The sequence below is a fragment of the Papio anubis genome, chromosome 6, assembly GCF_008728515.1.
Source record: "Papio anubis isolate 15944 chromosome 6, Panubis1.0, whole genome shotgun sequence".
NCBI classification, from domain to species: domain Eukaryota; kingdom Metazoa; phylum Chordata; class Mammalia; order Primates; family Cercopithecidae; genus Papio; species Papio anubis.
In genome coordinates this window covers 152596704-152623162 of record NC_044981.1, presented here as the reverse complement: position 1 = coordinate 152623162, position 26459 = coordinate 152596704, and the positions used below count along the sequence as shown (strand labels likewise).

The following is a 26459-nucleotide window of genomic DNA, read 5'->3' as shown; positions in this document are numbered from 1 at the left end:
CACCAAGGAAAATGGTTGGATCAGGGAGCAGAAATTAACTCATAAGTAGTTCTTGGAATTTAAATGATCCTTGGAGATAGTCATTATCTCAAAAAAGGTTCTGTTCAGGTGTGCCTGCCAAGGGTTGTATAGGAACAGGTGTGCATCCCAAGGGTTGTATAGGAACTGGTGTTACATTCTTGGTCTTCTTTCCTGTAATGGATAATGAGATAATGGAGGCTAACAAGAGCAACTGTTCTCCTCGGTGGGTCAGTCCTATCTTTACGGGGAAAAGTCTCTTCTAGTGCTTGTTGATCTCTAAGGGCATTGAATTTCACATACTCACTATACCAGGGAGCCATATTTTGGGGTGAAATATTTCAGTCATCACTTTGAAACTTAAAAAAATTCACATATTAAAAGCCAAGCAAATAGCTTTGGAGAAATTTGGTTTAGAGATTGTTAGAGATAGACAAAGAAATGGAAAGACAAATTGGAATGAACAGAAAAGAGCAAATTTAAATATATCATCCTCGTATCTTCTTTAGTCAGTCTCTTAGTCCTGAGAATAGATCAGTTCAGTTAAACAGCTGTGTCTCATTCTAGGAGGTGGCATTGTAGACGGGGTGGGCCACTATATATGATGCAGGCAATCAGATCTTTATTAGGAGGCATTTCTACGGAAACAGAAGGAAAGCAAAGGTGAATGTCCCGGAGCAGTCAATGGACTAGTTTTTCTAGAGTCTCTCAAGTATCTTCAGGTTGCCACTGCAATCCAGATTTTTCTGGATTGTGACTTGAATCGGGTATTCAAGTGGACTTTCTGAGAAGTCCATACATCAGCAGGCAGGCACAAAAGTTGTACATATATAGAGAGAGAGACACACATATACATACATATGTTGCTATTGTTTCTCCCGAAGTTTAAGTTGCTAGCTTCAGTTTACAGAGCTTTAAGAAAAGCACAGTTTTAATTTCTGGTGATTCCAAGTCAGAAAAATGGAAGAAAATTTTGAAAACAGTCATTTGGAGACTCAGCAAAATTCCTTTTAAGAATGAGTGTGGAATAAAGAATTTCCAGGTAAGCATTATGTACGAACAAGAAAATGAACAATTCAGGGGGCGCTATGCTTAAGCTTCTTTCTGGGCTTCATACCAGGAACACTTTTATGTGAAAAAGAAAAAGATTTAAGTATGAGGTTAACATTTACTCCACTGAGGGACAAAGAAGGTTTTTTCATGTTCCCTGACTCTCTGGGAATTCAGGAAACAATTGAGTTATTGGTGGTTTCAAATGTCAGAGAGCAGTAATCGCTCGTACAATGTGCTTCCCACTCTCAATTACTTCAGGCATTGTCTGATTTTGAGGCTATTCTTGAGAACTAAAATGTTTTTCTAGTGTATATTGTGTAGTTTCCACGTGCTCAGTATGACTAATGCATTAGTCACAGGTTACACTATGAGAGACTCAAGAAAAGACAGTCTTGATCTCCAGAACGACCTTGCTTCCCGACTCTAAATTCCTCCTCTCCAACCAATGATTCCTCTCTGCCTCCACCTCTGAGACTGGTTCTTTTCCTGGCAGGAGATACTTACTGAGCAGGTGTTTGCCGATTCTTGAAGCCTTTAGTTCAGTAAGAAATCTCCACCCTCCTTCTTATGCAGACATTCTCTCTGGATTCCTCACCCCTTTTCCTATAATCTCTTGTCTACCAGTGGGAAAATATGTGAGCCCAGCTGTTAGAGAACCGAGAAAGGAAGAAACAAGACGATAAATTAGGTGGGGTTGATGCAACTTGAACAAAAATATTTTGATCTGTGCTTTTTGTAATATGGAAAAGCATGAACCAACCCATGTATGCAACCATCAGAAACTAGCTTAGCAAATTTCAGCACTGGAAGAAAATGGAATATTGTATCGCCATGCCTGATCACAAATGCAAGGACTATGTGACCAGTGGCTACTTGGGGACTATCGGGCTATCAAACTGCTTACGTAAACTAAGGTCAACTCATAAACTTAGAGTGCAGACTCAGTTATGCACGCAGGTTACAAATACGGAAAAATCAAACAGAGAGCCAAGAACTGAAAGAGAATATGGAAACTTCTAACTTAGTAAATTAACGGTGAAAGTGTTTTCATATTGTTTTTGTTGCTTCCATGATTCTTGCAGGTTTTTTCATGTAGGGAGCTACATTTTTATTTTAAATGGTGGACTGAAAAAATATGGTGAATGTACTAAACTCTGATCAGGAGACAAATCAGTAATTTCTACAAGAAAAGTTAACTATAACAAATTAGTAACAGGCGATTGGAGTGGTGAAAGATTGGCTAGTAACTGGTAAAGAGAGCTCTAAAGAATATAGGAATAGCAGATACAGACAGCAGCTTTCTCCCCTAGGACTGAGATAGAGCATTCAAGGAAGAGCTGAGATCCAGGCCTCATGGGAGAGGGTCTGGCCAGGGCTTTCAGGATGGGGGAAAAGTTCATGAGGGGCCTCACTGCTGAGGCTCTCCAGAAACCTGTCTCTGGAGTGCTGAGGAAGGCATCCACTGCAAAGATGCCCAAGCGGGTTCCAAGGAAGCCATCCAAGGGGCAATATCCCATTTTTTGCACCCTACTGCAAAGCTTCCTGAGGGGGATCTGGCAGAGGTCATTCACAGGCAGGTGCCCAGGGAAGCTGTCCACAGGAAGGCATCTCAGGCTGCTGGCTGCCTGGGGCTGCAGAGAAAGCTGTGCAGGCTGCAAGAGCCTGAGACAGCAAGCCCCCTGGAACTAGGAAGAGCAACCATTTTCTCTCACAATGTCCCTCCAGGACTCCATACTGACAAAGCCTACCCTCACCATTCTCGCAGAGCGAGTAATGAAGGGCGACTTTGGAGCTGGGAGGCAACTAACTGATAACTGTCACAGTGAATTAAGCTGCTGGTGGAGCTTGGGCCATGCATATGTTCATTCCAGGCTCAGAGCCCTGGATTTTCCTATCAGAAAGCCAAGCTCATGCAGAAAGACTGAATTGGTGATCAGACAGCCCAGCAAGCTGGTTCTTAACTTTCCTTGTGTGCAATATCTTATGAAAGCTTGCTGGCTTTCCATATGAGTCATTACTATCGTGTGCCAGGCCCTAAAATATATGTATTTTACATAGAATAGATGTAAGATTATATATATTGTTTTTTAAAATATCAACCATTATTTTAGATGCAGGGGGTACACGTTCCAGTTTGTTACATGGGCACATTGCACCTAGTTAGTGAGCATAGTGCTCAATAGGTAGTTTTTCAACCCACATCTTGCTTCTTCACTCCTCCCTCTAGTAGTCCACAGTGTCTGTTGTCTGCATGTTTACGACTATGTGTGCTCAATGTTTAGCTCCCACTTGTAAGTGAGGACATGGGTATTTGGTTTTCTGTTCCAGCATTAATTCATTTAGGATTATGGCCTCCAGCTCCACCCATGTTGCTGCAAAGGACATGGTTCATTCTTTTTTATGGCAGTATAGTATTCCATGGTGTATATGCACCACATTTTCTTTATCCAATCCGCTTCTGATGGGCACCTATGTTGTTTCCATGTCTTTGCTGTGATGAACATGCAGTTGCATGTGTCTTTTCGGTATAATGATCTATTTTCCTTTGGGTAGATACCCAATAATGGGATCGCTGGGTCAAATGGTAGCTCTGTTTTAAGTTCTTTGAGAAATCTCCAAACTGCTTTCCACAGTGGCTGAACTAGTTTACATTCTCATCAACACTGTATAAGCACTCTCTTTTCTCCACAGCCTCACGAACATCTGTTGTTTTTTACTGCTTAATATTAGCCATTCTGACTGTTACGAGATGGTTTTTCATTGTGGTTTTGATTTGCATTTCTCTGATGATCAGTGATGATGAACTTTTTTCATACATTTCTTGGCTGCTTGTATGTCTTCTTTTGAGAAGTATCTGTTCATATACTTTGCCCATTTTTAATGGAGTTATTTGGTTTTTACTTGTTAAGTTCTTTATAGATTCTAGATATTAGACCTTTGTCAGATGCATAGTCTGAGAATATTTTGCAACCCATTCTGTAGGTTGTCTGCTTACTCTGTTGATGATTTCTTTTGCTGTGCAGAAGCTCTTTCATTTCATTAGGTCCCACTTGCCAATTTTTGTTTTTTGTTGCAATTGCTTTTTTTTTTTTTTTTTTAAGTTATTTATTATTATTATACTTTAAGTTGTAGGGTACATGTGCATAACATGCAGGTTTGTTACATATGTATACTTGTGCCATGTTAGTCTGTGCACCCATCAACTTCGTCATTTACATCAGGTATAACTCCAATGCAATCCCTCCCCTCCCCCCCCTCCCATGATAGGCCCGGTGTGTGATGTTCCCCTTCCTGGAGTCAAGAGTGATCTGGTTATTTCAGTTCCCACCTATGAGTGAGAACTTGTCTGGGTGTTTGGTTTTTCTGTTCTTGTGATAGTTTGCTAAGAATGATGGTTTCCAGCTGCATCCAATATGCTTCACAAAGGGCCTTAAAACTCATCCTTTTATGGCTGCATAGTATTCCATGGTGTATATATTGCCACATTTCTTAATCCAATCTGTCACTGATGGACATTTGGGTTGATTCAAGTGCTGCTATTGTGGAATAGTGCTGCAATAAACATGCGTGTGCATGTGTGGCAGAGCAGCATAATTTATAATCCTTTGGTATATACCCAGTAATGGATGGCTGGGTCATATGGTACATCTAGTTCTAGATCCTTGAGGTCGCCATACTGTTTTCCATAATGGTTGAACTAGTTTACAATCCTGCCAACAGGAGAAGTGTAAAAGTGTTCCTATTTCTCCACATCCTCTCTCCAGCACCTGTTGTTTCCTGACATGATCTCATATGCTAGGTGAGATGGTATCATTGTGGTTTTGATTTGCATTTCTCTGATGGCCCAGTGATGATGAGCATTTTTTTTTTTTCATATGTATTTGGCTGTATGAATGTCTTCTTTTGAGAAATGTCTGTTCATATCCTTTTACCCACTTTTGATGGGGTTGTTTGTTTTTTCTTTATAGAGATTTGTTTTGTGTTCTTTTTAGCCAGGTTCTGGATATTGGCCCTCTGTCAGATGGGTAGATTGCAAGAACCATACATTCTGCTGCAGTTGCTATTCCTCGGTGGTAGTTTCTTTTCATGCAGGAGCTCTTTAGTTCGATAGATCCCATTTGTCAAATTTTTGGCTTTTGCTGCCGTTGCTTTTGGTGTTTTAGACGTGAAGTCTTTGCCCATGCCTATGTCCTGAATGGTGCCGCCTGGTTTCCTCAGATTTTTTATGGTATTAGGTCTAACATTTAAGTCTCTAATCCATCTTGAATTAATTACTAGGTATAAGGAGTAAGGGAAAGGATCCAGTTTCAGCTTTCTTATGGCTGTAATTTTCCCAGCACCATTTATTAAATGGGGAATCTTTTCCCCATTTCTTGTTTTCTCAGGTTTGTCAAAGATCAGATGGCTGTAGATGTGTATTATTTCAGGATTCCTGTTCTGTTCCATTGGTCTATATCTCTGTTTGGTACCAGTACCATGCTGTTTTTGGTTACTGTAGCCTTGCCGTATATAGTTTGAAGTCAGGTAGCGTGATGCCTCCAGCTTTGTTCTTTTGACTTAGAAGGATTGTCTTGGAGATCACGGGCTCTTTTTAGTTCCATGTATGAACTTTAAAAGCAGTTTTCCAATTCTGTGAGAGAAACTCATTGAAAGTAGCTTGATAGGGGATGGCATTGAATCTATAAATTACCTTGGGCGAGTATGGCCATTTTTCACAATATTGATTCTTCCTATCCGCAGGCATGGTATGTGTTCTTCCATTTTGTTTGTGTCTCTTTTATTTCACTGGAGGCAGTGGTTTGTAGTTCTCCTTGAAGAGGGTCCTTTACATCCCTTGTAAGTTGGATTCCTGGGTATTTTATTCTCTTTGAAGCAATTGTGAGATGGAAGTTCATTCATGTTGATTTGGCTCTAATGTTTGTCTGTTATTGGTGTATAGAATGCTTGTGATTTTTGCATTAATTTTGTATCCTGAGACTTTTGCTGAAGTTGCTTATCAGCTTAAAATTTTGGGGCTGAGACAATGGGTTTTCAGTGCGATGCGTAAATGCGCGACCAGGGGTTGCATTTGACTTCTTCTTTTCCTATTCTGAATACCCTGATTTCTTTCTCTTGCCTAATTGCCCTGGCCCAACACTATGTTGAATAGAGATTGAGGGTGAGAGGCATCCTAATGCTGTGCCAGTTTTCAAAGGGGTACTTGGTTTTCCATTCAAGTATGGAAAGTAATGGCTGTGGGTTTTATCATAAATGGCTCTTATTATTTTGAGATACGTTCCATCAATACGAATTTATTAGGTATTTTTTAGCATGAAGGCTGTTTGTTTGTCCAAGCTTTTCTGCATCTATTTAGAGATAATCATGTGGTTCTTGTCTTTGGTTCTGTTTATATATGCTGGGATTATGTTTATTGATTTCTGCGAATGTTAGACCAGCCTTGCATCCCAGGGATAAGCCATGAATCCATTGGATAAGCTTTTGATGTGTTGTTGAATCCGGTTTGCCAGTATTTTTGTGAGGATTTTGCATCGATGTTCATCAGGGATATTGGTCTAAAATTCTATAACATTTGTGTCTCTGCCAGGCTTTGGTATCAGGATGATGTTGGCCTCATAAAATGAGTTAGGGAGGATTCCCTCTTTTTCTATTGATTGGAATAGTTTCAGAAGGAATGGTACCAACTCCTCATATACCTCTGGGTAGAATTCAGCTGTGAATCCATCTGTGGTCCTGGACTTTTAGGATTTGGTAGGCTAGCCAATTATTGCCTCAATTTCAAGAGCCTACTATTGGTCTATTCAGGATTCAACTTCTTCCTGGTTTAGTCTTGGAAGAGTGTAAGTGTCAGAAGGGAAATTATCCAAACATTTCTAGGTTTTCCAGGTTTATTTCGCATTAGAGGTGTTTATAGTATTCTCTGATGGTAGTTTGTATTTTCTGTAGGTGATTGGTAGTATCCCCTTTATCATTTTTTAATTGCATCGATTTGATTCTTCTCTCTTTTTCTTCTTTATTAGTCTTTGCTAGTGGTCTGTATCAATTTTGTTGTTGATCACAAAAAACCAACTCCCCTGGATTTAAATTATTGTGTGATTTTTGGAGGGTTTTTTACTGTGTCTCTATCTCCTTCAGTTCTGCTCAGATCGTTGTTCTTTCTGCTAGCTTTTGGAATGTGTTTGCTCTTGTTCTCTAGTTCTTTTTCCGTTTGCGTTGTGGTGGTGAACAACATGGGCGTTTAGTGCCTAAATTTCCCTCTGCACACTGCTTTAAATGTGTCCCAGAGATTCTGGTATGTTGTATCTTTGTTCTCATTTAATGGTTTCAAAGAGAGCGTCTTTATTTCTGCCTTCATTTAGTTATGTACCCAGTAGTCATTCAGGAGCAGGTTGTTCAGTTTCCATGTAGTTGGCGGTTTTGATTGAGTTTCTTAGTCTAGGTTCTAGTTTGATTTACTGTAGTCTGAGAGACAGTTTGTTATAATTTTGTTCTTGTACATTTTGCGGTGGCAAATTATATGGTCAATTTTGGAGTAAGTACGATGTAAGAATTACTTCAAAGAATGTATATTCTATATTTGATTTGGGGTGGAGAGTTCTATAGATGTCTATTAGGTCTGCCTTGCAGAGATGAGTTCAATTCCTGCATTCTCTGTTAACTTTTTCTGTCTCGTTGATCTGTCTAATGTTGACGGAAGTGGAGTGTTTAAGTCCTCCATTATTATTCTATGGAGTCTAAGTCTCTTTGTAAGTCTCTAAGGACTTGCTTTATGAATCTGGGTGCTCTCCTGTATTGGGTGCATATATATTTAGGATAGTTAGCTCTTCCCTATTAGATTGATCCCCTTGACCATTATGTAATGGCCTTCTTTGTCTCTTTTGATGCTTTGATGGTTTTAAAGTCTGTTTTTATCAGAGATTGGGATTACAACTTCGCTTTTGTTCTCCATTTTAGCAGTAAATCTTCCTCCATCACTTTATTTTGAGCCTATGTGTATGTCTCTAGGTGTGAGATGGGTCTCCCTGAATACAACAGACTGATGGGTCTTAGAATGCGTTGCACCAGATCTGTGTCTTTCATTGTGAGCATTGGTCCATTTTACATTTTAAGGTTAAGATTGTTATGTGTGAACTTGATCCTGCCATTATGATATTAACTGGTTATTTTGCTGGATTAGTTGATTTGGGTTTTGCTTCCTAGCCTCAGGTGGTCTTTACATTTTGGCATGTTTTTACCAGTAGAAACGGTACCGTTGTTCTTGCTACCGGTGCTTCCTTCAGGGTCTCATGGGCAGGCCCTAGTGGTGACAAAATCTCTAAACATTTGCTTATCTGTAAAGGATTTTATTTCTCCTTCACTTATATGAAACTTAGTTTGGCTGGATATGAAATTCTGGGTTTATAATTCAAACTTTTTCTTTAAGAATGTTTGAATAATGCCCGGCCCCCACTCTCTTCCGGCGGAAGTTTCTGCCGAGAGATCTGCTTCCGTGAGTCTGATGGGAGGCTTGCGGTAGCCGACTGGCTGCCCATAAGATTTTCCTTCATTTCAACTTTGGCAATTGAGATCTGGCAATTATGTGTCTTGGAGTTGCTCTTCGAGGAGTATCTTTGTGGCGTTCTCTGTATTTCCTGAATTTGAATGTTGGTACCCTACTAGGTTGGGGGAAGTTCTCTGGATGATATCCTGAAGAGTGCTTCCAACTTTGGTTCCCGTACACTACCTCGCGCAGGGCATTAAGCGTGGAATTTGGTCTTTTTACATAATCCCATACTTCTTGCAGGCTTTGTTCATTTCTTTTTCTTCTTTTTCTTTTGGTTTCTCTTCTGCGGCTTCATTTCATTCATTTTTGATCCTCAATGCAGCTGATACTCTTTCTTCCAGTTGTTGAGTCAGTTACTGAAGCTTATGCATTTTATCCGCGTATTTCGATGTCATGGTTTCATCTCTTGTTTCATTTTATGACCTTCTCTGCATTAATTACCTCTGGCATTAATTCTTCCACTTTTTTTTTTTTTCCAAGATTTTTTGGTTTCTTTAGCTGGAGTGCGTAATTCCTCCTTTAGCTCTGAGAAATTTGATGGACTGAAGCCTTCTTCTCTCATCTCGTCAAAGTCATTCTCCGTCCAGCTTTGATCCGTTGCTTTGGTGACTCGCTCCTTTACTTGCGGGGAGATGGTGCTCTTATTTTTTGAATTTCCAGCTTTTCTGCCCTGCTTTTCCCCATCTTTGTGAACATGCCTCTGGTCTTTGATGATGGTGATGTACTGATGGGGACTTTGGTGGCTAGTGTCCTTCCTGTTTGATAGTTTTCCTTTAGCAGTCAGGTTATTCCCTCAGCTATGAGTCTGTTGGAGATTGCTTGAGTCCCTCCAGACCCTGTTTGCCTGGAGTATCCCAGCAGAGGCTGCAGAAGATAGAATATTTCTGAACAGCGAAGGTGTACCTGTCTGATTCTTGCTTTGGAAAGCTTCCTCTCGGTGCTGCTGTGAGGTGTGGGGTCTCGGGGCTGCCCCTAGTGGGGGATGTCTCCCAGTTAGGCTACTCGGTTAAGGGACCCGCGGAGCAGGCAGTCTGGTGTCGTTCTCAGATCTCGGCTCGTGTTGAGGAGATCCTGCTCTCTTCAAAGCTGTCAGACAGGTGCGTTTGCGTCTGCAGGTTTTCTGCTGCTTTGTTGTTGTTGTTGTTGTTGTTGTGTGGCTGTGCCCTGTCCCCAGAGGTGGGTCTACAGAGACAGGCAGGTTTCCTTGTGAGCTGCTGTGAGCTCCCACCCAGTTGGAGCACAGCAACTTTATTTCACCCTAGCAAGCCTCAGCAATGGCGAGGCCCTCCCCAGCCTGCGCTGCTGCCTTGCCCGGTGGAGTCACAGACTGCTGTGCTACAGCAATGAGGGGGGCTCCGTGGAAATGGGACCATACAGGCCAGGTGTGGGATATGATGATCTCCTGGTGTGCCTGTTTGCTTAAGCAATGTGGGGTGGGAGTTACCCGATTTTCCAGGTGTTGTGTGTCTGGGACCCCTGGCTGGGAAGGGATTCCCTTCCCCCTTAGCTTCCCCAGGTGAGGCGTTTTCGCCCTGCTTCGAAACTCTAAGCTGGGTGGGGGCTGCAGCAGCTGACCAGCACCGATCTCCGGCACTCCCCAGTGGTGGGCCCGATGCCTCAGTTGAAAATGCAAATCACAGGTCTTCTGTGTCGCTGGCGCTGGGAGTTGGAGACTGGAGCTGTTCCTATTCGGCCATCTTGCTCCGCCCCTCTGCAATTGCTTTTAAGGGCTTATCCAAAAATTCTTTGCTAAGGTCAGTGTTGAGAAGGGTATTTCCTAGGTTTTCTTCTAGGATTTTTATAACTTGAGGTCTTATATTTAATCTATCTTGAGATAACTTTTGTTTATGGTGAAAGTAAGGGTCTATTTTTATTCTTCTGCATATGGCTAGCCAGCTATCCCAGCATCATTTATTGATTAGAAAGTCCTTTATTCCTTTTTTTTGTTGTTTTTTTGTTTTTGGTCAGCCTTGTTGATCAGATGGTTGTAGGGGTACAGCTTTGTTTCTGAGCTTTCTATTGTGTTCCATTGGTCTATGTGTCTGTTTTTGTACTGGCATCCTGCTGTTTTGGTTACTCTAGCCTTTCAGTTTAGTTTGAAGTCAGGTAGAGTAATGCCTCTGGCTTTGTTCTTTTTACTTAGGATTGCTTTGGCTATTTGGGTTCCATACAAATTTTAGAATAGTTTTTTCTAACTCTGTGAAGAATAACATGGTAGTTTGATAGGAATAGCTTTGAATCTGTAAATTGCTTTGGGCAGTAGTGGTATTTTAATGATACTGATTCTTCCAACCTATTCGCATGGAATGTTTTTCCATTTAGTGGTGTCATCTCTGAGTTGTTTCAGCAGCGTTTTGTAGTTCTCCTTGTAGAGATCTTTCACCTCCTTGGTTAGCTGTATTCCTAGGTATTTCATTTTGTTCATGGCTATTGTAAATAGGACTGTGTTTTTTATTTGATTCTCAGTCTAGATATTTCAGTGTATAGAAATACTACTGATTTTTATACATTAATTTTGTATCCTGAAATCATACTAGAATCATTGATCAGTTCTAGTAGCCTCTTGGCAGAGTCTTTAGGGTTTTCTAAGTATAGAATCATATAGTCAGCAAGAGAGATAGTTTGATTTGCTTTCCTATGTGGATGCCTTTTATTTCTTTCTCTTGCCTTATTGCACTGGCTAGGTCTTTCTGTACATACGTTCTTATCTTCCCCAAGGCAGACTGAACCAAATGGGTCTTTCCATTCTTGTGATTTCAAACGTGTTATATAACAATACAAATATGCCTTTCAGGTATTAATATAATATGCTATGTTAAGGAAAATAATGAATAAAGAACACTAAAAATATTTAGTGACTGCATAAATGCACATGTCATGGTTTTAAAGTTTCTGTACCATACTCTTTGACAATGGAGTGATCAAGCACATGGGCCCTCAGTTACTTACTGTGTGACCTTCGGCAAACTCTGTACCCTTCTGTTCCTCAATTTCCTCATCTGTAAAGTGGGTATAATAGTAACATTTGCTCACGGAATTGTTGGGAGGCTTAAATGAAGTAATACATGTAAAGCTTTTAGGACAGGGCCTAGAGAGAGTAAGCACTCCACATGTTAGGTACTTGTATTAATATTTAAGAATGGCAACACCCAAACCCACGTGTGCCCAGACCCATCTCGAGTCCCCTACAATCTCTGCCGGGCTCCTTCCATAGAATGTTCACCTTCCTCACAAACTGTGTGCCTCCTAAACAAACACTGTGTGCCTCCTAAGGTGCACCTGGGCATGGTGCCACCACCGAGCCATGCTGATAGCCCATCACTGGCCATGCAGGACACAGGCCCACTCTTCTATCATCAATGCTGAACAGAAAGGCTGAAAGCCAAAACAAGTAAACTGGCCTCCACACAACCGATCCAAACAGCCTGGGGCCTGGCAGTGCCAGGGGAAGAGCTTGAAAGGAAAAACAACCAAAAACGACACACAGGCTTGTCTTTGTCATGGCTGACCCAGCTCGCAGCCAGGCACGGACACAGAGTGACTTTATAAGAAAATGTCTTTCTTTCCACGCAGTAATTGAATCCAGTTGTGGCTTGAGGTTGTACATTAGTGGGGTTTTAAAAAGTTTTGTCTCTTAGACACTCTGCTTCAACTGAGAAATCTTATATTTCTGTTAAATTCCTGTGAAGCAGCTGAAGCATCCATCATATCATGTAATCCTTTGGGATCTGACTCTTACGCTCACCCAACAGATAAGCCAGGGATCCTTTAGGCTTTTTAAAAGCTAAACCTCTTGAGTGGAGTCCAGGACAATCCCTCTGGATACAGAGCTCTGCTTTGCAGTAAATAGCATTTGGGACCGTTCTAGGGCCGCTGAATTTTCAGAAGGCTTCAGGTTGACTTTAGCACCATTCCTCTTCAAGAGGGCTCTCTCTCCTTGTCCAATCAACACTCTTCTGGCGACCTCCTAAGGGGGAAGAGCTCAGTGGTGGCTAGGACAGGATGTTCAGAGTCAGATTAGGTTGCATCTTGTCCCGTGGCTAACACTGACGGCTGACAGCACACTTCACTGCTAATGAAATGAAACAGTCCCTGTTCTAGCAACTGCCACCCACATCAGGACATCACGTCTTACACTACCAGTTGGAGTCTTGCCCTGGAGCCCTCAGGGGCACAGATTCAAAGGCCTTCGCCAGAAGCTCTTCACTAAAGCAGGCGTTTTACAAATTTTTAATGACTTTGGTCATCCTGCAATGATAAAATGATCCACGTGGGCAGTAGAGTGGGATATGGGTTGAATTAAGAAGAGTGGAAGTTTCTTTTGCAGACATGAGCATGCCCGCTGTGCACTGGACTCTGGTTGTGTGGAAGCTACAAAGTGTGTGCAGTCTCTCCTGTCCTCGGCACCTTATGTGCCTCTGTCCCCCAGCTTCTCCCTGGTTTCAAAATGCTTTCACTCAGGGTGCTGGGCAGGAAGGAAATGGCACACATAGACACTTGGGAGAGTTTAGTAAAGACACTATTTGCAAAGGTGTGAGCAGGGTATAGGGTTGGGGGCTGGGGCGAGGGCAGCACTCCTGGCCTGAGGGTGAAGGGAACAGTCACTAGATCCAGAGACAGCAGAGTGGGAACTAACAGGAATCGTGACACAGCTGACAGGGCGACCCCGCAGCGAGGGGCAGGGCAATCCAGCCCCTGCAGCTTCAACTTCTGCTCTCCTGGGGGGCTGCCCAGCCACAGCCCACCAGAAGCCAGAGGGCAATGGGGCCTGTGGATGGCAGCATATGAGTCAGACTCTGCCCTGCTCATGCCAGCTCTCCCCTGGCACTGCCAGGCCCCAAGCTGTCTGGTTTGGTTATAGGGGAGCCAGTTTGCTTGTTTTGGCTTTGGGCTATTTTGCCCAGGGCATAAGCAGAGCAGAGGCTGGATCTGGAAGAGCCAGAGGGAGGCACACAGCACACACACCACACCTGGAGACCTCTAGAATTCAGGGACCAGGTTTTACTCATCTTTATATTCTAGAGCCTGATGCATAATAAGCACATGATGTATTTTTTTCGGAACAAATGTTAGAAAGAATGAATGAATGAGAGCATACACACACACGTGAAAACGTAGCAGCACCAGGTGGAAGGTGAGGAAGCTCCAGAGGCAATACTATTGTACAGGAAGGAAACTGTCATGGGAGAGAGAACTCTGTGGCCTGGAGCACATGGAAGTGGCTTTATGGAGGGAGGAAAGCTCGCTCTTAAAGGAGTGCGTGGTGGTAGGCCAGTAGAGAGGGTATTCCAGGAGGAGGAAGCAGGAGTGTGGAGGCAGGAGTGCGCGCCGTGTGTCCAGGAAACAATAGTGCATTGTAGTCAGAGTGGGAGGTTCATGCAGAGACTGGCAGCTGTTAGGAGGAGCGGAATACAGAATGGTGTGGGTGGTGGCCAAGGAATCCGGGATGTCCCCTGAATACTGTGGGCAAGCACTGGGACCCAGACAATGGAGCAGCTGAGGGCAGGCCAGGAGGTACAAAGGCCAGAGGTTCCAGATAAGGACTCCTGGACAAGTCAGTTAGAGAAAGAAGAGCAGAGGTGCTTGAAGCGAGAAAGAAGCAAAGGACTCGGTGGCTCGCTGGCCCAGGGAAAATGGAAGAGAAAGGCAGTCACCAGGACCAGTGAGGCTGGGTCTGGGTGGCTGGGAAGTGGCAGTGTTGGCAGTGCAGAACCCTGCTGCAGTCTCTCCCAGGGCTACCCTGCCCAGCAGTCACCCCTAGGGCTGCCAGACAGCAGCACACAAGAGGACTGGAGCGGCTCCTGGAGGTCCTTATACCTTGAAAGTCCCCAAGGAAAAATGTTTCCCGGGCACAGGAGGGAGGGCAGCTATGTCAGCTCTCCCTAGACCAAGATCCCTCTCCTCCTTTGGTCCTCAAAAATAGAACCTCAGGTCTGGCTTGGAGGAGGATCTCAGCCAGAGCAGCACCTAGCTCCACCCAGGCAGAGTCAGGGGGAAGACAGGGATCACCATTCCTCAGGTGCCTGGCCCTGAGGTCTCGTGCACAGTCCAGTCCCCCTGCTTGCTGAGAGCTGACACCTCATGACCCTCAGAAGGGTTGGGACATTCCCATCAGCAGCTCGAATGCACAGCAGTTATCAGAGGGAGGCCTCCCTGGCCCCCTGCCCTTTGCCACGTGCTGCCCTGCTCGGTCACAGGCCCCCCGTCACCTGGTCTGTGTGCCAGGGCAGGAGTGGGACTCCAGGGAGGAGCTCCCCTTGCAAGCCCTGGGCCCCGCTGGCGCCAGTGTCCCAGCTTTAAAAATTGAAGTGAAAGAGAAAGATATCAGTACTAAAATATTTGTTGACTTTCTATCCTCTGGGGTAAAGGTGTGAGAAAAAAATTTTTTAAAAGGAATAAAATATTTGTTGATTTTCTAAAATCCCCTGGGAATGAGAAAGGAAAAAAATGAAGACAAAGTTATCACTTTGAGTGAAATACTATCTTGTGAATTTGAGCCCAAAGTGAATAAACTCATAATAACTGATTGTGTTGGCCCCGGGTGGGGCGCGGAAGATGAGAAGCCTGAGACACAGCCCTACTGCTCAGGACCCCAGACTGGGGCCAAGCTCCCCACCCCTCTTAGATTCCTAGGGCTGCTTTCACAAATCACCACAACAAATATGGTGGCTACAGACCACAGAAATACACTCTCCCACGGTTCTGAGAGGGCAGAGGTCTGAAATCAAGGTGTCAGCTGTGCCATGCTCCCTCCAAAGGCTCTAGGGGAGAATCCTTCCTGTCTCAGCTTTTGGTGATACCCAGTGTTCTTCGGCTTGTGTCTGCATTGCTGCCAACTCTGCCTTTATCTTCACACGGGCTCCTCCTATTCTCTCTGTCTTCTCCTTTTCTGCCCTTTATAAGGACACTTGTCATTGGATTCAGGACCCACCTGGATAATCCAGATGATCTCATCTTAAGATCCTTATGAATTACCTCTGCAAAGATCCTCTTTTTAAATAAGGTCACATCCACAGTTCCAGGAGCCAGGATGTGGATGTGTCTTTTTGGGGGTCATCACCCACCACCTGGCCCCCATCTTCATTCTCACCTTCACCATGTTGTTTCTAGGTTGAGTTGTTTCCAGGTTGAGTGTGAGACTCCACAATGAAGGTGGAAACAAAGATGGGGGGCCGGTGGTGGGTAAGTGATGGCCCCCAGAAAGATAAACAAGTTGCCTCATCAAAACAAACAAAAAACAAGTTCTTTCTTTCCTGTTACCCATTAAGCTGAGTCACTCATGCTCTCCCTCCTTCACTTAGCTATCACATTTCTCCAAAGTGTGGTTTGTATCAATACTTCTGTTTTTGACCTACCACTTACTTTTCAAGGCAATTTATTATGTTTCAAGCAAAGAGAAACATGTAGAGAACAATACGATTTTTTTAGATGTTAACATTTTTCTCTCATTTACTCTTTTGTAGCAAAATATAACATAAAATTTTCCATTTTAATCATTTTGAAATGTATGGTTCCCTTAGTGATTCCCACTCACTTTTAAATGCTTTGCAATTTGAGAACTCTTACTGGACAGGGATGAGGGTAAAAGCCAAAGTCTACCAGCGTCTATCCTCAACCTTCTCATCCCCCTACCAAATCAGATACTGCTAACCACACCACTCTTTTTTTTTTTTTTTCTCCTGAGACAAAGTCTTATTCTGTCACCCAAGCTGGAGTGCAGTGGTGTGATGGCTCACTGCAGCCTGGACCTCCTAGGCTCAAGCAAACCTCTTGCCTCAGTCTCCTGAGTAGCTGGGACTACAGGCATACACCACCGCCCCAGCTAACTTTTTTTTTTTTTCTTTTTTTGTAGAAATGGGAACTCAGTATCTTGCTCAGGCTGGTCTTGAACTCCTGGCCTCAAGTGATCCTCCTGCCTTGGTCTCCCAAAGTGTTGAGATTACAGCCACCGCGCCTGGCCCACCTTTTTCTTAAAACTCCTCCCTCAGCTTCCCAGATCTCTGTTCTCTCCTTTCTCTACCATTTCTCTAGCCCCTTTCCTCCTCATCTGCCTGGACTTGTCTGAGTCCCACTGAAGCCTGGACTTGTCTCTGTATCCACACTCGCATTTCCAACTTTCTTCTTCACATCCCTACACAAATGTCCTACTGACACCTCAAACTCAGTATGTTCAAAAGTGGACCCATGATCCCCTCTTTCAACACTTGTGCTTCCTCCATGTTCATCCCAATCTGTACACAGCACCACCAGCCATGCAATCACCCAGTGCAGCACCATCTTTTCCTTCATTATCCACTCTGACCCGTAACTTCCATCTCTACAGTAACTTCTCCCTCCTGACGTCTTTTCCATTCTGACCCTTGATGCTAACGCCTGCCTTCCAGTGTCAGCCTGGGACTCTATAGTAGACATCTCACAGGCTTGCCTCCCTCCACCCTCTGTTCTGTTCTATTTCCTATATTGTGAATAAATTATTCTCCCTAAAACACAGTTCTGGCCAGGCACGGTGGCTCACGCCTACAACCCCAGCACTTTGGGAGGCTGAGGTGGATGAATCACTTGAGCCCATGAGCTCGAGACCAGCCTGGGCAACATGGAGAAACCCCCTTTTCTACAAATATATATATATATACACACACAAAAATAAGCCAGGCTTGGTGGCATGCACCTGTGACCCCAGCTACTCAGGAGGCTGGGGTGGGAGGATGGATGGCTTGAGCCCAGGAAGCTGAGATCGTACCACCTCACTCCAGCCTGGGCAACTGAGAGAGACTCTGTCTCAAATAAACAGACAGACAAAAAAACAGAAAACACAATTCTGATACATCTAGTCAAAAACCTTCATTAACTCCCACTACTTTGAGAAGAAAGCCTAAACTCCATAGCTGAGCTCTCAATGCTCCCTGAGGTGGCCCTGTCCCTCCACCCCCATGCCACATTTCCTTTGCTGCAAACAGACATGCTGCTTTTTCTCTGCACACATCCCACGCTTCCCTCCCTACCTGTCCCCATGCAGAGTGTGAGTTTCATATTATTCTAAAAGACCTCTTTTCTGTTAAAGTAAGCGTAACAAAATAAGATATACTGACTGAACAGAAGACTGTCAAATTCCACAAACTGGAATCATCCACCTCTTATTTCCTGTACCAAATAAAAAACACGCCCCAGATTCTTCTTATCTGACAGGGTTACAAACAGAGCTTTGTATGCTCATGGAATTCACCAGCTAAGAGTGGAACCATCGCCTTTTGAAGACTCAAACATTTTCTTGGTGACTCACCTGTGGGGGAATGCATCAACCTTCCTGCTTCTAATTTCTTTGACATAAAGGGGGCTCTGATAGCGAACACTATCACTTCAAACTTGAAATCTTGTGAATGAGATTTCCAGGATGTCCAATAGTGCTAAAGATGTGATGCAAAAATTAAATGGAAACTTCAGCCTGCAGAAATGACGGGAGGCACAAAGAGAACAGACTCTCAGGTGTTTCACTGCATGTTTATTTCTTGTACATTTCAGTTCCCAAGCCCTTGGCTTTACCAGGAGATGGCATCAGAATGCTTTTAAGAAGCCCCCACCATGTTGGCCGGGCTGGTCTCACACTCCTGACCTCAAGTGATCCTCGTGCCTCGGCATCCCAAAGTGCTGGGATTACAGGTGTGAGCCACCATGCCTGGCCGTAAAATTATTTTTAACACTGTAAATTTGGGGTGAAAAGGGAGACTAGGTAGTCCTTCCTTAAGAATCCTCACCAGTTCAGCCATACCAAAAGGAATGAATTCTTTGGAAAACCTAGGTATGGCATCATTTCATCCATTTGGAAAGACCTAAGTAGTATATCTTTGTGTCTATATAATAGCTGAAGTTTTAGATTCTTCTTTTGGATCCTTTTTCCACTTAGTGCTATTTCTGTCCCTGCAGTCACTAAGATGTTCAAAAGCAGCTGAAGCTGCAGCGTTTGAAGCAGCAGGAGCACTGTGGGCACTCAAAGCCCTCAGAAATTCAGCCAAACACAAGTTAGGGAATTTTAGGTTTTCTTAGCCAAGAAGGGCATTCTGGTACTTACAACCTGGGCTTGACCACTTGGTGGGTATTACTAGTGCTGTCGCTGTTGGAAGGTTATATAATCTCTCAGCCTCTTTTTCCTCCTTTGTAAATGAAGAGTACTAAGATTGCTTTGTAGAGTTGTTGTAAGGATTAAAAATAACAACACATCAAGAGCCTAACTCAAGATCTGGCACTGAAAAGATTTTCAGTTAATAGTAAACTTATTTATTTATTTATCTATCTATTTATTTTATTTTTTTGAGATGGAGTCCCACTCACTCTGTCACCCATGCTGGAGTGCAGTGGCACAATCTTGGCTCACTGCAACCTCTGCCTCCCAGTTTCAAGTGATTCTCCTGCCTCAGCCTCCTGGGTAGCTAGGATTACAGGCGTGCTCCACCAAGCCCAGTTAATTTTTGCATTTTTAGTAGAAATGGGATTCATCATGTTGGCCGGGCTGGTCTCAAACTCCTGACTTCAAGTGATCCTCCCGCCTCGGCCTCCCAAAGTGCTGGGATTACAGGTGTGAGCCACCATGCCCAGCCGTAAAATTATTTTTAACACTGTAAATTTGGGGTGAAAAGGGAGACTAGGTAGTCCTTCCTTATGAATCCCTTTTGTATATATAAGACACATGAAGGATTTTTCTTTAAAGAAAAATAACCTGTCTATAAGTTAATGTATGCCCTTCAGATTTGTGTCCTGGGAACACACGTTTGCAGTTGATCTATTTTAACACTCTTAAATATTTAATATTATTTCCCATCATTTCTTAGGTATGACACTGACAATTCTTACATTTAAAAGCAAAATCTTCACGTTTATCATATCCTCCCATGGGCAAGCAGCGTTTCACTGTCTATGGGAGATTAATGTCCCAAGGATATTTCCACTATTCCCAGAACAGAGCTTGACCTTCATCCAAGGACGCTCCTCTGCCCCACTTTTAGTTCCTGTGGGCTGGGTGAGGCTTCACCCCAACTCCAGGGCTCCAGCAGGTGGCCCAGATGAGGCCGCGGTGAACATCGGGCATAGTCATTGGTTCAGAGGTGGGCGTGTGATCTACGCCAAGCCAATCAGAGAGTCCTTAGGGCATTGCGGGAGCCACTAGAAAAGACCCTCCCTCTTCCCTGCAGGTCACAAACCTGAGAGGGCAGGAAGCCCACGCTGCCACCACGTGGTCTCCACAGGGAACCTGGTGGGGACGGGGGTAGGAAGGCAGACCAAGCAGTGAGAGACATTCAAATCCCTGAAACAGAATGAGGTTTGAGCACTGGAGGAAAACTCCGGAGTTGAAATGGCAGAAGGGGCAAAAGGTGAAGGAATTAAAGGATGAGAGAGAAGACCAGGGGAAGAGGAGCCTGAGGAAGGAGGGAAGGATTAAACAGGGAAACCGAAGGAGGCAAAGGAGAGGGGCAGCTTCCCGAGCCTCCCCTGAGGCCCAGCTCCCCCCATGCCCCCACCCCCTTCTCCAGGTCCTCCTCCTCCACCAGTACTTGCTAGAAATTCAGCTACTAGACTTTAAAAACAACTTCCCTGGTATAGCTTCCTTTTGGGAAGTTATTCAAAGGAATTATAAGGCATATGCACAAAAAATTATGAGTAAAGGTGTTCATCACACCTTATTTAGTTAGGATAACAGAAAGTTGTGAACGATATAAATGTCCCACGTATGTGTATGGAATATGAATCCATTTTGCTTGTGTGTGTGTGTATATTTCATACACTCACCCAATCTCAGAGGAAATTCACAAAAATGTTATTAACAGTGGCTGTTTGGTGCTGAGATTATGAGAAGTATTTGTTTATTTATTTGCTTATTTGTGCATTCTAACTGATTCTATAAAGAACATGTATTATTTGAAGAGTAAAAAGAATAGAAAATAACCAAACGTCAAGGCTGCGACTGGGGTGGAGCTCAGCTGCTGCGGATGTTGCCAAGGGCCCTTCCCGGGAGAGCCATGTGGGGCACCCACATCCCACCTTCTCCTCAGGCCTAGCCACCACCTGTGGCCTCCTGTGGGCCAGACTGGACTGCAGCTGCCAGGACCTAGTGATGGCCCCAAACCTGAGAGTGGGCCCAGGGCCCCACCCCGCTAACCCTGCTGAAAAAGGCCAGAGGGCACATGAAGCCTTTGCTCCCTGGATCAGCTCACCCTCTCCAGTTTTCCTTCCAGGCGGACAAGCCATACACTGAAGAACAGCTGCAGAGGAAAGGCTGGACCAGGTGTGCTGGGAGTCACCAGGAGCAAGGTGGTGAAGGTGAGTTTTCTCCTGAGCGCCTCACGGGACTCATTAGCACCTCACCATCTGCTGGGAACCATCTTTACAAATGTAATTGTGCCTGTTGGGGAAAGACAGTATTTTTTGTTCTTTTGTTTTGTTTTTTTGTTTGTTTTCTTAAAGACAGAAAAGTCTTTTTCATTTTCTGAAACGCTTTCAAATGTGCTCAACCTTTTCCAGTGGGTGGCAGATCTCTTAATTACATCTTGGGCGGGTCCAAAATTCTACCGTTGTTTTTGGGTATTAACCCTCAGTCCACTTTAAAACATCAATTCCAAACTTGATTCTACTCTCACCTCATCTCCCGGCGCCACTGTCCTCCCCCAGTCCAGTGCAAGCTTGGACCTGGACCCTGAATGAGGCAGTTCTATTTCTGGGACACTCCCCTACTCTCGCTTTTCCTTTTGGGAACTAGTTCCTCTAGTGCACTGGGCTGAGAGGTAGGACAAAGAAAGGGCAGAGGGTCGTAAACTAACAGGGCAGCGGTAGCCTTCTCTCTAGTGGTGGCCCACTGGGACTGGCTGTGAGGCAGGCATCAACATGCTAGCTTTCTCTGGAAGACATCTGGGTTCTTTTAGAGAGACTTGCAGGGCAGAGATATGGTAAATCCAGGCTCAACCACCTCCATGCCCCTCAACTCCCATGACTGAATATGCACTCTACAGACTCTCTCAGCTCAAGCTCCCCGGTAAATAGAGAGAGAACCCTGTTGGGGTAGGGATAGAACAAATCCAGCCACCTTCTAAGTAGTATCCACTTGAACCGCAGGAAATGCATTTTCTGGCCCTGACCAACTGGGTGAGTTCAGACTGCCCCTGCAGCTCTTCTTTCCGCCCTTTCTTTTTTCTCCAAAACCCTCCTCTATAGCTAATGATGTATGAATAAGCCAGAAAATCCTTTTCCTAATCAAATGTCCAATGCGCAGCTATTTTACATCCCAAAATTTGTGGAATCATTTTCTTAGAACCTTATTAGGGAGAAAGCACAGCCACCCCATTACCCATAACCGCAGGAAGGGCAGCAAGTCTCCACTCCTCACACGTCCTGCGCTCTGGTGACCCTTAGACTTATTTCTGTCTCTCCCTCCTCCCCAGTCTTACTGGGTAGAAGGTGGAGTTGGCAGTAACACAGCCACATATGTCACCTCTTAGGAATCCTTGGTTCTCAGCTCTGGTGGGTGTCAGCTCAGGCAGAGTACTTCTCTGTCCTTACTCTTGGGTCCTGGAAGCCTCCAGAGAAAGGGTCTCCATTCATAGCTTGTTGCACGTTTACAGTAGTTGAAGTTCCACTTCCAGAGCTCTTCATTCTTTGTGTAGAGCCAGATTTTTATCTGGTATCATTGTCCTTCTGCTTGAAGGACACCCCTTAACATTTCTTATAGTATAGGTCCTCAGGGGGGTCTTTTTTTTGCTTTTGTATGTTTGAACAGTCTTTTGCATTTGTTTTTGAAAGACATTTTTGCTGGGTATAGAATTTTAGGTTAGTGGCCATTTCATGTGAAAGACCAAAAAAAAAAAAGTAGAATTCTAGGTTGGCAATATATTTCTCTGATTACTTTAAAGATTATTGTTCCTCTGTCTTCTCACTTGCTTTGCTTCTGACATGAACTCTGCTGCCATCCTTATCTTTGTTCTCCTGTTTCTAACATAATTTTTTTGCTGTGATTAATTTTAAGATTTTTTCTTTATCACTGGTATTGAGCAATTTGATTATGATATGCCTTGGTATAATTTTCTTCATGTTTCTCTTGCTTGAATTTTACCTTACTGAGTGCTAGATATTCTTTTTATTTTTATTTTTTTGAGACTGAGTCTCACTTTGTCACCCAGCCTGGAGTGCAGTGGTGCAGTCTCGGCTCACTATAACCTCCACCTCCCGGGTTTAAATGATTCTCCTGCCTCAGCCTCCTTAGTAGCTGGGACTACAGGCACCCCCTGACCACACCCAGCTAATTTTGGTATTTTTAGAAGAGACAGAGTTTCACCATGTTTGAGGCCAGGCTGGTCTCAAACTCCTGACCTCAAGTGACCCACCTTCCTCAGTCTCCCAAAGTGCTGGGATTATAGGTGTGAGCCACCGTGCCTCGCCTGGATATTCTTTACAAAACAAACAAATACACAAAAAAACTTTTGAGTGTTGTTCCAGGACACAGTTACACAGTTAATTTACTTGAAAACAGTTTGATCCTTCCATGGCTTGTTTTTTTGTTTGTTTGTTTGTTTTGACGGAGTTTCGCTCTTGTTGCCCAGGCTGGAGAGCAATGCGCGATCTCTGTTCACTGCAGCCTGTGCCTCCTGGGTTCAAGTGATTCTCCTGCTTCAGCCTCCCGAGTAGCTGGGATTACTGGCGTGTGCCACCACTCCTGGCTAATTTTGTATTTTTAGTAGAGATGGGGTTTCTCCATGTCAGTCAGGCTTGTCTCGAACTGCTGACCTCACCCACCTCGGCCTCCCAAAGTGCTGGGATTACAGGGTTGAGCCACCGTGCCTGGCCTTTTTGTTAAAAAAAAAAAAAAAAAAAAAAAAAGATACAGAGTCTCACTATATTGCCCAGGCTGGTCTTGAACTCCTGGCTTGAACAATCATCCTGCCCCAGCCCTCACACTCCTGGGTAGCTGGGACTACAGGCATGCACCACCGTGCCAGCCAAGACTTGCTTTTAAGCCTTGTTAGGAGTGGGCCACAGGAGCCTTTAGAGTAAGCTGAATTGGGCTGCATTACTGAGACAATCCTCAGAGTGTTCTACTCAGTGCCCCATGAATTAGAAAGTTTTCAACTGTGGCTGGTGTCCACAGGGGCTATTCTCTGGCTGGTGGGAGCTCCAGGAATTGTTCCCTCTAACTTTTTTGGGTGATGCTTTTTCTGGCCTCATTTCTTTTCCTCACATGCATGTGCTGATCAATACTTTGCTGCAGACCCAAAGATGACACTCTGCAGAGCTCCAGAGTTCTCTCCGTGTGCAGCTTTCTTCTCTCCAGTATTCTCTCCTGTGAGTTCTAGGTGCACGAGTGTCCCTGGGACCCCAGCCCCATCCCTCTACACAGGGATATGGCTGTGCTCCACCTGTACTCTGTGTCCCTGTGCCATGGCCTGGAAAGTCTCTCCAGGCAGCAAGCTGGGGCAAATAGGACTCACCTCACTTGTTTCCATTCGGGAATCACTGTCCTGTGCCACCTGTGCTCCAATGTCTGAAAATAGTTGGTTTGAGTATTTAGTCTGTTTTTTCACTTGTTTCAGAATCTTAGTTTTAGTGCGCATTTCCTGGAATTCCTGGAATTCTGGATGTTAGCTCTGAGCTGGGCTTTAAAAATCATCTAATTTCATACCTTCCATTTGCCAGTGAAGAAACTGAGATGGGAGAAGGGACGGTGCCTGAGTCTGTGGCAGACCCTGAACTGGGCCACATCTCCCAACTTGAGATTGAAGTCGCTTTGAAAGCATTGAGCTCCTGGGAGAAAAGAAGGGGCTTGGGGAACTTCAAGTCAAGACTCTTTTGTGTCAGAGATGAAGGAGGCTCTGTTGCTGCCTGTGTCTCACCGTCTTCTTCATTCCAACATCTGCCATGTTTTGTGCAATAATGTTGGCCTCTTGCCTCAATTTCTGCATTGATAATGTAGAGGCTTCCATTCCCTCTGATGCCTGCTACTAAGTCAGTCCCACAGTAATTGAAGGATATTGTGGAATCTCAGCACCAAGAAGAGGTAGATAGCAGAGCCAGGGTTTGAGCTGAAGCCTCAAGGACCTCCCAAGGGAGCCTGAAGATCATTAGAACCAAGCTATCATTTTATAGAAAAGGAAACTAAAACCTGGGCAGGTTCACTGGTACACTCAGGCAGAGCTGAGATCTGGGTATTGCACCTAACCATCCATCTCTGAAAGATACTGGGCTTAAGTCTTACCCAGTCAGATCTTAAGGGTTTGTATTTTTAATGTATGTTTCAGCTCACTGCATCCGTTGCCCACAAGAACCACTCCAAACCCAATGGAACTCAGTATCAGCTTTTCCATGTGTTTTTCGTCCATGTCATCTGAATCCTTTGAACAGTCGCTTTGCTTGTTCAACCACACAGTGGGCGAGACTTCCTGACAGGAGCCTGGGGCCACCATGAGGGGAAGTTTTTAGAGAGGAGGGCAAATGTCAGAGAAGGAGGAAGAAGAAGGAAGGAAGCAATGAAAGCAATAAACCTATTTCTCAGGTCATTTTAAAAGCCTCTACTCTGGGACATTGAGCAGATAGTATCTATTTTTCTTTGCTTTGGGTATTTTTAAAGACACTGCCCCTCCTCATTTACTTTAATACAATACCAAGCACACATTTCTCAGCACGTAACAAGTCAGGATGTTCCAGGTTTTAATGCATGGGGCAAACTTTGCTTTGCCTTGTTGACCAGCCTTGTTGACAATAGGGCCTTTCATTGCGGGAGCACATGAATCCGGGCAACGTGACTTTAGAGCTGGCTGATGTTCCAGGACAGCACAAAAGAACGGAACTTCTTTTCATACTATGAGTGCGCAAACCAATGGACAGTTTCTGGGGTTACTCGTGATTGCTCCTCAGTCCGGAGTTCAGGCAACAATCTGAGCCACTCAACTGCTCTTCTTTACCCCTCTACCTCTGCAGTTCATTGGGTGCCAGAGGTGGGTCAGGCTCCTGGGACAGAAGGAGGAGGCTGGCCCAGGAAATCCACTTGGGGTAACACACCATTTGTACATATAAAGCAATGTTCACCTCTTCGTATGCACTGTGGTAATTATTTTACCTTCTTTTATGAACTTGCACATTTTCAGAGAGAGTTAAATTAAGCAGAGTCTGAAAGTGGAGAATTCTCACATAGATAAAAGAATGGAGACCTGAAATTGGGTCATCAGGAAGTGTCTTGTGGCAAAATATCCTTAGTATCAAACTGAAGGAAGAAATATTTCAAACATTTTCTTTAAGGAAAACTTAATGGATGTGACTTAAATATTGTCTAGACTGACCCAGCAGCACGAGGTGGTGCCTTCAAGGACTTTTCATCTCAATCCACAGGAAAAGGGTTCGATGTAGATGAGAAAGAGGGAGCGGAGCACAGCTAGGCTGGAGAGGCATCCTGTCCACGGATTAGTCTTCACTCTTCATGTAGGCAGTAGAATGGTAAATGGGGCCGTCTTAAAACAGCAACTCCCAAACACTGGGAGGTCGATGTGCTTCCTAAACCCTCACTGATTCATGATGTTCGGCACAGCATGGGGCCTCCCGAAAATGGTGCTGATCATATGGAGTTTGTGGAACATCTCCTGTGTGTGCTACGGGGACTCTACTATCCTCCATGGTCACAATTTCACTGGGGCCAGTCGCCTAGAAGATCTCACGGGGTGTCCAATCTTTTGGCTTCCCTGGGCCACAATGGAAGAAGAATTGTCTTGCACCACACATAAAATACACTAGCACTAATGATAGCTGATGAGCTAAGAAAGAAAATTGCAAAAATATCTCAATGCTTTAAGAAAATTTACAAATTTGTGTTGGGCTGCTTTCA

General features: G+C 44.3%; 1 long non-coding RNA gene across 1 annotated transcript; it reads left to right on the top strand.

The window, feature by feature from the left end:
• The first annotated feature begins 974 nt into the window (after nucleotides 1–974).
• Nucleotides 975–24963, top strand: LOC110743188. The gene is made up of 3 exons (XR_002521819.2): nucleotides 975–1060; nucleotides 20836–20920; nucleotides 24883–24963. It is a non-coding gene; the product is annotated as an uncharacterized LOC110743188 (long non-coding RNA).
• Nucleotides 24964–26459: the final 1496 nt, after the last annotated feature.